Below are 18,691 nucleotides of genomic sequence, written 5' to 3'. Positions count from 1 at the left end.
ACTCAAATTCTCTTAAACAGCAGCACCCACATTTTATCTGAATAACTTTATTAACATGAATATTATACAATTTTTTAAATATCGGTGTCTTTGTAAATACCATATATTAATTATTTCAATGGCTGCAATATGTTACAATATAAATCAGTGAGTCAGTGCATAATCAATAAGGTGAATATCAGCAAAATGTTTTACTGGAGGCATTTGTCCTTAACCTCGCTCCCTTATTGTATCAGTGCAGTGACGTGATCTCCGCTCACTGCAACCTCCACCTCCCTGGTTCAAGCGATTCTCCTGCCTCAGGGTCCTGAGTAGTTGGGATTCCAGGCACATGCCACCACGCCTGGTTAATTTTTGTATTTTTAGTAGAGATGGGGTTTTACCATGTTGTCCAGGCTAGTCTCGAACTCCTGATCTCAGGTGATCCATCTGCCTTGGCCTCCCAACGTGCTGGAATTACAGGCAGACACCATTATCTTTTGATACCAGTCTGTTGCATTATCCTTGGGCCCTATTTTTACAGAACTAAAAATAAAATATGCACAAATAATGTCCAAATATTTTTAAAACATGAAAACTTAGATGAAAATAATCTTGGAGAAAGGAAGAAAATAAAAGTCATCTTGTTTCATCATTATTATTTTTCACTGGAGAAATGGATGACTGGAGCTATTAAATTTTTCCAAAAGAACCAGGATTAGAACTCAGGTTTCCTACACTAGTTTCTGTGTTCTATTTTCATTTTAACACAAGGCATTTAACACACAAAAACCTCTTTACATTTTATGGACAGTAAAATCATTAAAATAGAATACTCTATACAATTACAAATGTGTTTTAAAATTTGTACATATCAATAAAATCTTCTTTTTAAATCTGCAGTCCATCCTTTTAGGTATTTCAGTTGCTGGGGGTGCTATATAAAATTTTAATTGTGCAATATTGAACATTTCACATAAAAGAATGATGTATGTCTTGGGCTTTCAGGGAGACCAGAAAATTCAGTTTAAGGAAGAGTAAAAGCAAACAAAAAACATAGTAAACTTCTCTCATGAGAAGTATACAATAGCCCTCCATTATAGGAGGTGTGATGGTTAATACTGAGTATCAACTTGATCCAATTGAAGGTTACAAAGCAATGTTCCTGGATATGTCTGTGAGGATGCTGCCAAAGAAGATTAATATTTGAGTCTGTGAACTGGGAGAGGCAGACCCACCCTCAATCTGGGTGGGTGCCTTCTAATCAGCTGCCAGCACAGCTAGGTGAAAAGCAGGCCGAGGTGCGTGGAAGGACTAAACTGGCTGAGTCTTCTGGCCTCCATCTTTCTCCCTTGCTCGATGCTTCTTGCCCTCAAATATCATACTGCAAGTTCTTCAGCTTTTGGACTCTTGGACTGATATCAGTGATTTCCCAGGGCCTCTCAGGCCTTCAGTCACAGGCTGAAGGCTGCACTATCATCTTCCCTTCTTTTTAGGTTTTGGGACTTGGACTTGCTTCCTGGCTCCTCAGCTTGCAGATGGCCTACTGTGGGAATTCAACTTCTGATTATGTGAGTCAATTCTTCTAATAAACTCCCCTTCATACGTACATCCACTGTATTAGTTCTGTCCTTTTAGAGAACCCTGACTAATACAGGGGGAAATGGAAATACATTCATTTTAAGACTCCCAGTAGATGCCTTATAATATGCTAGTGCCAAACCTTATATACACTACATGTTTTCCTATATATTGATACTTATATGATAAAGTTTAATTTCTACATTAGGCACAGTAAAAGATTAACAATAATGACTAAAAATAAAGTAGAACGTTTATAACAATATGCCAGCATCACTACTCTTGCACTTTGAGACCATTATTAAGTGAAATACGAGTTAATTGCACACAAGCACTATGAAAGCTCAACAGTTACTCTCATCCCCCAGAGGGCTACTAAGTGAGTAGTGTGTGCAGCTTAGTTACACTGGACAAAGTGATGATTCACCTTCTGGGTGGACCCGAGTGAGATAGTGTGAGATTTTATCGTACTACTCATAATGACACACAATTTAAAGCTTATGAATTATTTCTGGAATTTTCCTTTTAATGTTTTTGGACTCCAGTTGACTGGGGGTAACTGAAAGCACAGAAAGTAAAACAATGGATGAAGGAAGACCACTGTAATATTCTAGACTGAGATATTAGGTATTACAAGCCTACGATTTTATGTGCTGCTGCTTTGATATTTTGAGCCTTGTGGGGCACAAAAGGCCTAAAGGCAAGTCTCCTTCCTCTCAACAGACATAGTCTGATCCAGCTAGTTGGATCAGCTGAGGCAGCTACTCCCCATCTGGTCCTTAACCTAACAAGTTCTTTATGCCTGCCACCTCATACAAGTCATGAGAACAAGCCCATATCTTTTTCCGGATACTAGGCATCACCTCACTCTATCATTACTACCAAGCCGGCTTCCCACAGCCCTTGCTTTTTCACCTTTGTCCCCTGTGCACCTTCTGCATGACCTGTGTCCTGCCTGGCTCTGGAGCTATGGGTATGTTCGAGCAATACACTTGTTTGATTTCATTTGTGCAGTATTGGTCATCATGTATTTGGGTTTTTTTCTCGTATTAGGAAAAGAAGATGATACCTCCCTCACCAGCAGGATAAATAAGAGGTGATGAAAACACCGCAGAGCATAGTGGAAAAACAAAGATGAAACAAATTAAGTTTCCTAAATCTACATTTTGTAAAACTACTGTTTTATTTTTCAGCTCCTAGTGGGAGTTTTTAATGCCCTTTACAGAAAAAAAACAAAACACAACACCATGGCTTTACATACTATACGAGAGTAACGGAGAAGAGAAACAAAATTCCAGGATTAATTCTAAACTCATACTCCTATACACTATGAATACAGACACACAGGTCCTGACGTAAAGCTTTCCTTATTAGTTTAATCCTTTGTAAACTCTGCTGTTTTATAGAAATTATATTTTACGAGAAGATTAAAAACAGAAAAAAAATACTTTGTGTCTGTTCATTCGTGTTCTTCCTTGATTCACTGTAGCATAATGAACAAAATTTTAGTTTGAGATTAAAAACTTGCAATTATGATGACAGTGAAATATATATTACAGAAACATAAAAAAGCTACAACTCTTTATGACTTTCAGAGATCATGAAAACACACTATTAAGAGATTTTCAATATAATACCAGAGTAACGGGAAAATATAAACTAATAATTTAAAAACTGTGCAAGTCAATAATCTTTTATAATATAAACTGAACGTTAATTTTAAAAAATTCAACTCTAGAGCCTAGAAGATTTGATGAAAGAGGAGTTTTTTTAATTCACTTCATTGATAATGTTCAAATGTAACATTTATGCTGCAAATGTACAAGCAAATTATTCACATCTATTTGCTCTCTCCATGAGCACACCAAAGAGATTACGGTTTTGTTTCTATGGTATAAATACCATAGATATTTATGAGGAATATCTCCGCATGTAGCATGCCTCCTTTAATTTTGTTAGGTTTTCCTTGTAGATCAACTTTATGGGTTTTATTTTGACCGATCATATTTATTTATAATATATGATAATTTGAGAGAGAAGGCAAATGCACTTCCATTTTGACTCTGAACCTGGATATACATATTTCCCTGACAATGTGCAGCCTCCATTGTGAAGACTGAACTTGAAAATATGTCTTAGAAAGACTCACCAGAGTATTAACCAGATGCTAACAATGTACATTACTGAGGGTCTAATTTGTTTTTTCTGAAAATCTATCTTTGTGAACTTGGCCAAGTCATTAGGACTCAGTATGTTCTTTCATCAGGTAAATAAGGGGTTTAGGATTATTTCAGCAACCAAAAAATACTATGAATGTAATACGTAATATTTTGATTAAGTGCCTTTCAAACTTTTATTATCTTTATTTTACATTTTCATTGATTAGGATATGCAATACATCCATATAGTTCAACATCCAAGAGACATAAAATTATAAACAGGATGTTGAAGCCTTACCCATCACTATCAGCATAATTTAGCCCACTTCAATGTATTCAAGGTAACAACCGTTAATTACTTTCGGATGCATCACTCCAAAGTTGCTAATGTATACAATTATTTTCCTCTTTCTTCCAAAAAATAAAACTTGTTCTATACAACATTCTGAAGATTGGCTTTTTTATCATACATACCTTGAGCTTTTTAATGTTAGAATATAGAAAGTTCTCATTATCTTTTTCTGCTTTTTGATAACGGTATTATAGTTTATTTTGGTAGCCCCTTATTAATAAATACTTGGGTTGTTTCCACTCTCTCGGTGTTACAGACAATTTTTCAGTGAATTATTTTGTATCTATACAATATTTTATCCAATCTATACAGAAACATATATAAGATAAATTCCCAGTGAGATTTGTTGTTCATAGACTAGAAGCATTTATTTTGGTGTATTGCTAAAACTAGTTTTATTAGAAGTACACCATTGTTTCCCCCATCATCTATGTATGAAAGGACCTGTTTCTCCTTAGTTTGGGAAAGAGAATATTTTCTCATCATTTTGCATTTTTGTTAATCATAGAAATAAAAAAATGAATCTTGCCTTTTTCTAATTTGCATGCCTCATGAGTGAGGTTGAAGATTCTAAAAAATAATATTTATGAAACATTTAAATTTACTTTTCTGTGATTTATCTCTTCACTATCTCATGTTTTATGTATCTGTGAAGTATCTGCATGTCTTAGTCCATTTATGCTTCTATAACCAAACACCTGAGACCAGATAATTTACATAAAACAGAAACTTATAATCTCACTGTTCTGAAGGCTGGGAAGTCTAAGATTAAGCCTCCAGCATATTCACTGTCTGGAAAGGACTGCTCTCTCCTTCCAAAATGGTGTGTTGCATGCTGTGTTTGTGAGAGGGAAGGAATGTTGTGTCCTTCGGTGACAGAAGGCAGAAGAGCAAAAGAGATTTACATCCTCTGTCAAGCCCTTTTATAATGTAATTAATTCATTCACAATGGAAAGGCCCTCATGACATAAACACTTCCCCAAAGGCCCCATCTTTCAACTACATTGGGGATTTAGTTTCCAACATAAAAAATTTGGGGAACATAGTTAAGCCATAGCATTCTGCTTCTGGCCTCCAAATGTTACGTCCTTCTTACAAACAAAATACATACGTTCCATTCCAGTAGCACCAAAATGTCTTTCCTCATTCCAGCACCAACTGTAAAGTCTAAGACCTAAGTCTTATCTAAACAACATATGGGTGAAACTTTAGGTACAATTCATCCTGACACAAATTCTTTTCCCGCTGTAATCTTGTGAAATCAAACAAGTTATGTGCTTCCACAATATAATTGTGGGACAGATCTAGATCAAACACTGCCATTCCAAAAAGGGGAAATAAAAAAGAATAAAGGAACAATAGGTCCCAAGTAAGCCGAGAACCCAACAGGGACAACATTAAATCTTAAGGTTTGAGAATAATCTTTTACTCCATGTCCTGCTGTCTACACTCAACACTCCTGGTGGCCTTACTCCTACAGCTTTGATGGGCACAGATCATGCTACTCTCACAGGTTGCAATTAGGAGCTTGTGGCCCTCCCAAGCTGGTGTTACATGCTGTGGTGCTACAGTTACGGTCTCTTGAGGCAGCCTATCCCCCACGGTTACTATAAAGCCTTGTCTTACCAGGGACTGTCTTCGGTGGTTCTGTCCCTGCAGCAGTTCTCTCCTGGAAGGCTTTGGGAGACATCCTTTGAAATCCAGGAGAATGAGGCCAGGTCTCCAGAACTTTTGTATTCTGTGCTTACAGAATTAGCACCATGTGGATGCTGCCAAGGCTCAGTGCTTATGCCCTCTGGCATATTCCAGCATTCACTTCAAAACTGTTCCGGCCCCTGAAGTCTCATTTATAATATCATTTATAAAACACTCAGGAATAAATTTAACCAAGGAAGCAAAAGACATGTGTATTGAAACTATAAAACATTGATGAAAGAAATTAAAAATATTATGAATTAATGAAAAGATATTTCTTGTTAATGAATTAAAATGTCCATATCACACAGAATGATCTATAGATTTAATGCAATCCCTACCAAAAATTCCAATGTCATTTTTCACAAAAATAGAAAAAATAATCCAATAATTTTTATGAAACCACAAAACATCCTGAATAGCCAAAGCAATCTTGACCAGAGATTGAAAAAGAACAAAGATTATGTTTATAGACTTGCCTATGTTGAACCAGCCTTGCATCCCCAAGATGAAGCCTACTTGATTGTGATGGGTAAGCTTTTTGATGTGCTGTTGCAATCAGTTTGCCAGTATTTTATTGGTGATTTTTGCATCTATGTTCATCACGGATATTGGCCTGAAGTTTTCTTTTCTTGTTGAATCTCTGCAAGGTTTTGGTATCAGGATGATATTGGTCTCATAAAATGATTTGGGAAGGAGTCCGTCTTTTTGGATTGTTTGGAATAGTTTCAGAAGGAATGGTACCAGCTCCTCTTTGTATGTCTGGTAGAATTCGGCTGTGACCCTGTCTGGACCTGGACTTTTTTTGGTTGGTAGGCTATTAATTGCTGCCTCAACTTCAGCCCTTGTAATTGGTCTATTCAGGGATTCAACTTCTTCCTGGTTTAGCTTGGGAGAGTGCAAGTGTCCAGGAATTTATCAATTTCTTCCAGGTTTACTAGTTTATGTGCATAGAGTTGTTTGTGGTAATATCTGATTGTAGTTTTTGGTTACCCACAAAGGGAAGTCCATCAGACTCACAGCAGATCTCTCAGCAGAAACTCTGCAAGCCAGAAGACAGTGGGGGCCAATATTCAACATCCTTAAATAACCAAAGAATCAGGAAAAATGCAACATCTTCCCAAATGAAGTTTCAGGCTTTTCAAGTCCCCAGTTCCCTGTTAGGACCTACTATTTCTTCAGAATATTCTTCTGACCATAAGAAATGTGCCTTGCTAGTCTGAAAAAGAATTTATTCCCTTGACTCTTCAAAAAACCTTGGCTATTTATGTGCTATAAATAGCTAATAAAAATAATTTCAGTGCCTTTTTAAATTTTTCTTTGACACTGAATGAATTTGCACTATTAGTCTCCTATACAGCCCAAGGGTCTATATTTGTTTAAGGTAAGTGATTTGCCTAAAAATTTACAGGTGAGACCAAATCCAGATTCATAAGTCAATTTCTATCCTTACGCATGCTGCCACTTTGCCCGTATATTGTCTTTGACTCCTACAGAACTGCACTTACCTCATTAAGCTTTGATGATTCACCTCAAATTATATTAATAGAGATATACAGAAGTAGGTACAGAGCTTCCTGTTCATCTGGTAAACGGTCATGAAAGAATTACTTCAATATATCAGTATTTAAAATTCTTGTTTTTCCTTCAGGCATGGTACTTCCTCATGGATACAATAGATTGTGTAAGTAGCTACATTTTCTTATTTTGTTTTGCTTCAGGAGATTCAGAGTGAAATTCAAGAACACACTTCATAGTGGATAAAGAATTCTGACCTCATTTTTCAATAACATTTTCCTTGAAGTTGACAATTTAAAATTTTTATTTAACAGAATGTTATAAGAACAAAAATTAATAACATATAATTGATAATAATTAAATAATAATATCTAACATTATTGTTTTCCTTGAATTATCATATTTAACTCTTGCTTTTTAAATGAGATATTAACCATTCTTTCCCTAGTCAGTGGAACTCAAGATACTCAACCTTCTTTAAGGATGTGACTTGAAAGCACTATATATCTTCTGTTAGCATTCAGTTGGAACCAATGTAGCTCTGCAAAGATAAGCTAGGAATGTAGATTATTGATAAGTAGCTTTCTATGTGTATGGCTAAAACTAAGGAGGAGAAATCAAACTTCAAGGGACAGCAGAATCTGTCAGCACTTCTTAGGACAAAATCGAGAGGAAGGAACAAAGCATCTAAATTGCTATTTGTTTAAACATGAGGCAATTTGACATTAATTATCTAATTAGATAATTTACATTGCTTATATGCATTGATATATTTTCTATTTTTCTCAAGTTGTTCCACATAATAAGATTAAGTTGTGCTTTATCAATCTTGACATAAGAATATGCTATGATATAAAGGATGAAAATTCCTTAGACATAATACCATTTATAGAATATTCTACACTTAATTTAAAATGACCTCATCACCAATCATGCTCTTTGACAGTGATTTTAGCTTCCTTTCCCATCATAACTTACATAGGTGCTATTTATTGATTAATATTTTATATTGAATATTATTTGTTACTTTCTCTTTTATTTTTTTTTTATTTATTTTTTATTTTTATCTTTTTTTTTTTTTTTTTAATTTTTTATTGGATTATAGGTTTTGGGGTACATGAGCAGAGCATGCAAGACAGTTGCGTAGGTACACACATGGCAGTGTGCTTTGCTTTTCTTCTCCCCTTCACCCACATTTGGCATTTCTCCCCAGGCTATCCCTCCCCACCTCCCCCTCCCACTGGCCCTCCCCTTTCCCCCCCAATAGACCCCAGTGTTTAGTACTCCTCTCCCTGTGTCCATGTGTTCTCATTTTTCATCACCCACCTATGAGTGAGAATATGCGGTGTTTCATTTTCTGTTCTTGTGTCAGTTTGCTGAGGATGATGTTTTCCAGATTCATCCATGTCCCTACAAACGACACGAACTCATCGTTTCTGATTACTGCATAATATTCCATGGTGTATATGTGCCACATTTTTCCAATCCAGTCTATTATCAATGGGCATTTGGGTTGATTCCAGGTCTTTGCTATTGTAAACAGTGCTGCAATGAACATTCGTGTACATGTGTCCTTATAGTAGAACGATTTATAGTCTTTTGGATATATACCCAGTAATGGGATTGCTGGGTCAAATGGAATTTCTATTTCTAAGACCTTGAGGAATCGCCACACTGTCTTCCACAATGGTTGAACTAATTTACACTCCTCTTTTATTAAGAAGATGTCAAACACATTAGATTTTAATGGATTGGCTATCCTAGCCCAAAGCACATAAATTAATTTTTATTTATCTAGCAATAAATTTGGTGAATAATTTGTGTCATAATACTGTTTTCAATAAACACATTGAAATTAATCTGTGTTAATCTCAGTATCTGAGTAATTCTGAAATATGTTACAACTATAGATCAATAACTATTAAAAATCACTCTGCTTTGATAAGATTTTCCATATTATATTATTACAAACAACCAAATATTTATTAGGTACTAGTGTATTATCTTTTTTATGTGTCTAGTACTTTTTAAATTTCTAAATAAATATAAAAACAGCAGAAACCATGGTCTTCTCTCCCAAGATACCTAGAGACTGAAGCTTCCTGGGAAGATACACCAACTTACAAAGGTAATTTGATGCATTCGTCCATTTTGAGGAAGGGGATATGGCAATTTACGAAGGAGAAAAATGTTTATCACTTATCACGTCACTATAACTGGAAGTCTGAAGTCTTTCAATTGATATAAATCAATTTTCTATTTTATAAATAAGTAAATAGAATTTTAAGAAGATTAAATTACATCATTTCAAACCTGTATTAATTAATGATGAATACATCTATACAATAATTTAACAATATGTATTGAGCACTTGTATGTCAGAAGCTGGAGAAAGAACTGGAGATAGTGTAGTAAGAAAAGTAGATAAAGTCTCTGTCTTCATGGAGTGTAGTGTAGTGTAGTGAGAAATCAACTAAATACACAGGGATAAAATTATCCCTGTGTATTAATCAATTAAATTAATATCCTTTGTATTAACCCATTAAATACACAGGGATTTAAGTATTATTAGTACTATGGAGAAAGTGAACAGGGGGTTGCCACAATATGTAAGTGGATGATTTCATCAAGGCTATAGGATCAAGCAAAACTTCTCTGAGAAAGTAGCCTATTATCTGGTATATGAAGGAGAAACAGATATTAGCTACTTACTGATCTTGTGATGCACTTTTCTTTGTCACATTTTAACATTTTAAATCCAATAAACAGCAATCAATGAGGTATCCTTAATGGTAACAAGCCTGTCTGACTGCCTTTTTTCCTTCTTTCCCTCCTTTCTTCCTTCCTCCTTTCCAAGCAGTACATAAAACATTATTGTAAAACTACAGTAAAATATTATGACACATGTAATAAAGTAGATTAAAATAATAATAATAGCAAATGCTGCTAAGGATACAGAGAAACTTGATCACTAATAGGTTGCTGGTGGGACTAGAAGGTAATATACATTAACTCTGGAAAAATATCTTGCCAGTTTCTTATAAAGCTAAACATGTCTCAACCATATGACCCAGTCATTGTAATCTCATAGATCATAAATGTTTATAGTTTAAATGTTATTTGTAATATTTTAAAAATGGAGACATTTCACATGTTCTTCAATAGGTGAATTGTTAAACTATGATACAACTATACTATGAAATACTACTCAACAATAACATGGAATAAACTATTGAAACACAAAGGAATTTCAAGGGATTTACACTGAGTGAAAAAAAATAGCATCATAAGGCAACATACTGAGCACATGTAAAAACTAGATTTTAGTTTCTAACACCATTCTCCAAGAAGAGGAATCTCCTTAGATAAATGGCTGATTCTAGGACTGAGGAAGTAAATATATAAAATGAGCCTGGAGCATCTTGTTTGGCAGAAAATGAGGAAGCCTCCACAGCAAAAACAAACAATCCCACATTCATGTGAAAGTGACACAAGAGCTAAATAAAGAGCCACCAGTGGCCAAAGCTGGAAGAATTAGAGCAACAAAATAAAATAGTATTGAATTATAACCAAAATATAAAATGAGTATTTGTAAATTTATACTGATGTAAAGTAAGTGATAAAATTAACGAATAAATAGAAGACAAGAGGCAAATCTCTTGGTCAGAAGAATTCCAAATAATTTATGTAGGTACTCTGCCTTCTAGATAGTAAAGCATAACTCCCCTCTTCTTAAGTGTGGACTGCTCATAGCAGCTTCCTTCCAAAGAGTACAGTTTCAAAAGGGAAACAGAAAACTTTATAGTGGAAAAATCTGATCTCTGCTAGATGATTAAAGAAATAGCAATAGTGTCATATTATAGCAAATCTTTTGATAAGATGTGATTAAAATAAAAATGACATTTTACCTTTGTGGTCTTCCTCCCCAAAACCCGTCATCCAGTCTAATCGTGGGAAAAACATCAGACAATCCAACTGAGAGACATTCTTCAAAATATACAACGCTAGCTTCAAGGCCATCAAAACAAATACATTTTGAGACTGTCATAGCCAAGACAAACTGAAGGAGACTTGACAACTAAATATAATATGATATTCTAGGTGGGATCTGGAAAATAAAAATAATTATGTAAATACTAAGAAAATATGGATTAAACATCTAATTTAATGCTAATGCATCAATATTTCTTTCATTAATTACAGCAATTATGCCAAACTAATGTAAGATGCTAACTATCAGGAAACTGAGTATATTGGGACTCTTCAATTCATCTTCACGATTTTTCTATATATGTAAAACTGTCCTAAAAACTAAAAAGATTATCACCAAAGAAAGTAAAAATAAAGAAAAATGATTTAAGCATTTACACATACTCCATTTATATAAAATTCTTTTTAAAAATGATAATATCATAGAGCTAGAGAACAATTAACAGTTGCCTGGAATTATGAAAGAGGAAGAGAGGTGGCTTTAGCAATAAAAGGGTTTATAAAGGATCCTTGTGATGGAATTTGTGTGTGTGTTGGCTCTGGTGACAGTCACACAACCCTACATGTATGACCAAATTGTACAGAAATAAATACACACACAGAAATTAATGCAAATAAAACATAAAAATTGAATAATAGATTCTATCGATGGTAATTTATTGTTGTTACATAGTGCTATAATTATTCACAATTTTAACACTGGAGGGAGCTGCATGAAGGGTTGACAGGACATCTCTTTATTATTTGTTACAATTTCATAGGTTCCTACACTTATACCAGAATAAAAAAATTAGCTAAAACATTATTATATTCATAATCACAGTGATAGATTTAATGGTGTATAGTAGTTAAAGTGGAATAGGTATGTGTGGTTGTGAAGATCTTCACAGACAGGAAGAATATCCCATGTAAAAGATGTGACATGAAAAAGATCATGTAGTATTCACTGATCAAACATAACTAAGAGCCCATAAGGCTTGAGCTTTAGAAAATATTCAGTCTAGAAAATAGTGATTCAGTATGAAGTTGGTAGAGGTAGACAGTGACCACATCCTGTGGAGGCTCTGAGGACATATCACAGGTTTTGTTCTTAATTTTAAGAATCTTTGTAAGCCATACTTTGAGAGTGGTTGATAAACATCAATTATTTAGCTGATGTAGCCAACAATTTGTTGATATTTTAGAAATGTCTGCGCTACATAAACTAGTAAACCTGGAAGAAATGGATAAATTCCTGGACTCCTGTGTCCTCCCAAGCCTAAACCAGGAGGAAGCTGAAACTATGAATAGACCAATAACAAGGTCTGAAGTTGAGGCAGCAATTAAGAGCCTACCACACAAAAAAAGCCCAGGTCCAGACGGGTTCACAGCCAAATTCTACCAGACACACAAGGAGGAGCTGGTACCATTCCTTCTAAAACTATTTCAAACAATCCAAAAAGAGGGAATCCTTCCCAAATCATTTTATGAGACCAACATCATCCTGATACCAAAACCCGGCAGAGACCCAACGAGAAAAGAAAACTTCAGGCCAATATCCATGATGAACATAGATGCAAAAATCTTCAATAAAAGATTGCAACAGCAAATCAAAAAACCTATTCATCATGATCAAGTAGGATTCATCCCGGGGATTCAAGGCTGGTTCAACATACGCAAGTCTATCAACGTAATTCACCACATAAACAGAACCAAAAACAAAAACCACATGATTATCTCAATTGACGCAGAGAAGGCATTTGACAAAATTCAACAGCCCTTTATGCTAAAAACCCTCAAGAAACTCGGTATCGATGGAACGTATCTCAAAGTAATAAAAGCTATTTATGACAAACCAACAGCCAATATCATACTGAATGGGCAAAAACGGGAAGCATTCCCTTTGAAATCTGGCACTAGACAAGGATGCCCTTTCTCACCACTCCTATTCAATATAGTACTGGAAGTTCTAGCCAGAGCAATCAGGCAAGAAAAAGAAATAAAGGATATTCAAATAGGAAAGGTGGAAGCCAAATTGTCTCTATTTGCAGACGACATGATAGTATACCTAGAAGACCCCATTGCCTCTGCCCAAAAACTCCTGAAACTGATAAACAACTTCAGCAAAGTCTCAGGATATAAAATCAATGTGCAAAAATCACAAGCATTCATCTACACCAATAACAGCTTAAAGAAAGCCAAATCAAGAGCGAACTGCCATTCGCAATTGCTACAAAAAGAATAAAATACCTTGGAATACAACTCACAAGGAACGTAAGGGACCTCTTCAAGGAGAACTACAAACCGCTGCTCAACGAAATCAGAGAGGACACAAACAGATGGAGAAACATTCCATGTTCATGGTTAGGAAGAATTAATATCGTGAAAATGGCTATACGGCCCAAAGTAATTTACAGAATCAACACTATCCCCATCAAGCTACCATTGACTTTCTTCACAGAACTGGAAAAAACCACCATGAACTTCATATGGAACCAAAAGAGAGCCCGCATAGCCAAGTCAATTCTAAGCAAAAAGAACACAGCGGGGGGCATCACACTACCGGATTTCAAACTATACTACAAGGCTACAGTAATCAAAACAGCATGGTACTGGTACCAAAACAGAGATATAGAACAATGGAACAAAACAGAGGCACCGGAGGCAACACAACATACATACAACTATACAATCTTTGATAAACCTGACAAAAACAAGCAATGGGGCAACGATTCCATGTTTAACAAATGGTGTTGGGAAAACTGGCTAGCCATGTGCAGAAAGCAGAAACTGGACCCCTTCCTGACACCTTACACTAAAATTAACTCCAGATGGATTAAAGACTTAAACATAAGACCTGGCACCATAAAAACCCTAGAAGGAAATCTAGGCAAAACTACCCAGGACATACGAGTAGGCAAGGACTTCATGAACAAAACACCAAAAGCATTGGCAACAAAAGCCAAAATAGACAAATGGGACCTAATCAAACTCCACAGCCTCCGCACGGCAAAAGAAACAGTCACTAGAGTGGATCGGCAACCAACAGAATGGGAAAAAATTTTTGCAGTCTACCCATCTGACAAAGGGCTGATATCCAGAATTTACAAACAACTCAAGCAGATTTACAGGAAAAAAACAAACAAGCCCATTCAAAAGTGGGCAAAGGATATGAACAGATACTTTACGAAAGAAGACATATATGAGGCCAACAATCATATGAAAAAATGCTCATCGTCACTGGTCATCAGAGAGATGCAAATCAAAACCACATTGAGATACCATCTCACGCCAGTTAGAATGGCGATCATTAAAAAATCTGGAGACAACAGATGCTGGAGAGGATGTGGAGAAAAAGGAACACTTTTACACTGTTGGTGGGAGTGTAAATTAGTTCAACCATTGTGGAAGACAGTGTGGCGATTCCTCAAGGCCTTAGAAATAGAAATTCCATTTGACCCAGCAATCCCATTACTGGGTATATATCCAAAAGACTATAAATCGTTCTACTATAAGGACACATGTACACGAATGTTCATTGCAGCACTGTTTACAATAGCAAAGACCTGGAATCAACCCAAATGCCCATTGATAATAGACTGGATTGGAAAAATGTGGCATATATACACCATGGAATATTATGCAGCAATCAGAAATGATGAGTTCGTGTCGTTTGTAGGGACATGGATGAATCTGGAGAACATCATCCTCAGCAAACTGACACAAGAACAGAAAATGAAACACCGCATATTCTCACTCATAGGTGGGTGATGAAAAATGAGAACACATGGACACAGAAAGGGGAGTACTAAACACTGGGGTCTATTGGGGGGAAAAGGGGAGGGCCAGTGGGAGGGGGAGGTGGGGAGGGATAGCCTGGGGAGAAATGCCAAATGTGGGTGAAGGGTTGAAGAAAAGCAAAGCACACTGCCATGTGTGTACCTACGCAACTGTCTTGCATGCTCTGCTCATGTACCCCAAAACCTATAATCCAATAAAAAATTTAAAAAAAAAATGTCTGCGCTACTTAGAGATTATTTTTCTAAGATTAATTGCATGTGCTTCTTTGATAGATTTGCCAAGATTTACATCACAGGTCTATCTCTTTACTGGATATTTGATCTTGAGCCAATTAGTTAACCCTTGTAAATCTCATCATTGCATTTCATATTTACACAGACTTGCCTATCTAGTCATCACCAAACTCTCTGTGGCAAGGATTAAACAAAATAATCCTTGTGTATTATTTAGCATAATGTTTAGTACCTATTAAGCTTCATATGTTAGTCATTGGTTTCTGTTTTATACAGGCTCTAAAAAATTATATAACTAATACAGATTAATTAGGTAAAATATCAGAAAGTAAAGATGAAATAAAATTAAAAATACTAGTTATAGCACCCTGCATCCATAATCGCTGTTAAATTCTATGTCCTAGTTAAGCCCAATTATAATGAAAAAAGACGCTAGTGAGGTAATAACTGAATCTGCCACATCAGTCTTGCTCATAAAATGTAAGGGCCCAAAATGACACTTTTCCACTGCTGTATGTCCAAAACAATGAAGAGCATAATAAATATTGGCTAAATAGATAGATAATAATAAATTAAATTTGATACATAAAGACCTCCATTTACCAAATAAAGTAGTAGGCAAAGTTTTCAACAGAGTGGAGTAATTAAGAGACAGAGAGAAAGACAGAGGGTTTGAGAAAAACCATGAAATTTTAATATATAGTTACAGAGATTAACTACGTAAAATATGCACTAAAAGGATTAATGCTGAAAAAAATGCTGAAGTTCCAGCAGAATGTGAGGACCATACAGGTGAAATACGACAGAGTAAAATTTTTCTGTAACTTTCTCTCTAGTTATAACCTGGCATGAAAAGAAGAGAAAAGTATAGCTGAATTAAGTTTGTTGTAAGAGCAGGCAGATAAGGGATGGTGAGAGAAAAAGAATAAGATATGCAGGAGTTGATTAAAGGGTAGGTTTCACATAAAAATAGAACAGGAGGCCGGGCGCGGTGGCTCATGTCTATAATCCCAGCACTTTGGGAGGCCAAGGCGGGTAGATCAAGAGGTCAAGAGATTGAGACCATCCTGGTCAACATGGTGAAACCCCGTCTCTACTAAAAATACAAAAATTAGCTGGGCATGGTGGCACACGCTGTAGTCCCAGCTTCTCGGGAGGCTGAGGCAGGAGAATTGCTTGAACCCAGGAGGCAGAAGTTGCGGTGAACCGAGATGGTGCCATTGCACTCCAGCCTGGGTAACAAGAGCGAAACTCCGTCTCAAAAAAAAAAAAAAAAAAAAAAAAAAAATAGAACAGAAAGTTGGGATAGGATAGATTGTATGGTTGAAAAAAATGGGGAAGCATTGATAATATTCATGTATATAAAGACTCACTATAATAGGACTAAGGTAGTGAAAGAATAGAAAGTTAGAATGCTATCAACTTGTTCTATATTCACATTGTTCTATTCACCATCTTTCAACAGGACAATGGTCAGGTTAAGGTCAAGACTAAATGCACTTTGTTTACTTTATTATCTTCACACGTTGTCAGTTTTTTTTGGTCAGTTTCAAATATTATTAAACGAACAGTTTGTACCCAGGCCAAATTGTAAATATAGAAATAATTGGAATGGACACAATAATCCTCTTATATACTTTTAATGTTATCATTTGAAATGTTGACAGTATGTTCCATAATATATAAATGTATATATTTCATCACTATTTCCTCAAGGGTATAAGAAAGTAAATATTTTGGTAGTACAAACCACGAATTCTTTAAGTATTGGTTGCACAGTCAAAAGCAATTTGAGATTACTATTCCAAAGGAGGAAAATACAAATCTCCATAGGGAACAATCAGAAATTAATAAAACAATATATATATAAGAAGAATAAAATTGGAGATGTAGAATAGTTATTGGAAATTATCATTGATTTCCAAATTAATCTTATATAATTATCCAGGGAACACCTAAAATTTCTTTAAGAGAGAACATAATTTTTTAAAATGTTTAATGAGCAAAATGATATAGAAGGCTAGCCTGAGCAATATATTAAACTAAACAAAAACAAGAAAATCAAAAAAACAAGTAAACAACCCTTGGGGAAATCATTTACTCCCTCTGAATCCCAATTTCTTTATGTGTAAGTGAAAATAATTGGTTTCTATTTCTAGTCAGAATACATTTTTTCCAAAAATTTGTTGAAACAACATAGGAAATAAGTTTAATAAAACAGTTCTATTTTAACTTGATCATAATTTGAATGAGGGGAAGTAGAATGAAAAAATATTAGATGAAGCTAGGAAAAATCATCTTTATTGGCAGAATTATTAAGACCAATTTTTTGAAATGTGAAATTGTTTATGAGTCACACATCATACAAATGTAAAAAAATGATGTTTTCCATGGATCATGTGAGAAAGAAAAGTGACAAGAGGCCTTGGTGGGTAAAGAATTGATGTTTCCAGGATGAAACCCATATGCCTGAAGCTGATATTAATGCGAGAAAAAAGTGAAGGTCTTGGGTAGATGCCTTTAGAACTTCTTATTCTCACACACAAAAATGTCACAATTCTTTAAAACAAAATAAAGGTCACTGATGTAGTAACTCTTCTGCAGAGGAAAGGGATCAAACGTGCAATGCAGCAATAGTGCCAACAGGAGAAAGAGTCAGATCGATTTCCTAGTTTGAACCAAAAGAAATTTGCTGAAAGAGATTAAGTCTTTTATATTTTGCAAAGTTGGTCAAAGGAATAAACCACTTCTAAACATATAATCACTGGCTATTTTTATAAAAAGAGAGGGACTTTTCAAGTGGCTAAAATCCTTTTCCAATGTTCAATCTTGTATATGAGACAGCACTTTTTTCAATGGCTTTAACTCTTTGCTTTATTTGTTGATGTTTAATTTTCTGCTCATATGGGTTTTTTAAAAGCAATGTATGTATATGGCAATTTGTGCTAAACAGATAAAATTCCTTAAATTATGCTCTCTTCTCCTCGGTATCTTTGGAAATGGTGATTGTGGAAAAAATCTGCATAATAATATTTATGAGCATTTGGGGTACCACTTAGATTAATAAATAGAGTTGTAAAAAGCAAAAGTCTTATGAGACCAATATGTATATAAAGATGTGACAGTTGTAAAACTTTATGGTTAATATCTGACAATTAATTGACAATTAAATGACAATATTTATAAAATTATTGAAACTCTAGGGCACAGTTTACATATTTTATAACTTTCCTATACATCATTTTCTTTAAGGTTTAGTCACTTTTGTTTTTAATCACTGGCTATGTATCCCTCTAACAAGCTTTTGTACATATAACCTTAAAATCTGACAGCTAATATCTGAGGATAACATTTTATAATGTGTTCTAGTCTTTGTCACTCTTTTTTCAGATTTTGATTTGTAA

This window comes from Callithrix jacchus, chromosome 3 (assembly GCF_049354715.1).
Source record: "Callithrix jacchus isolate 240 chromosome 3, calJac240_pri, whole genome shotgun sequence".
NCBI lineage: Eukaryota > Metazoa > Chordata > Mammalia > Primates > Cebidae > Callithrix > Callithrix jacchus.
Note: the sequence above shows the minus strand (reverse complement) of the source record.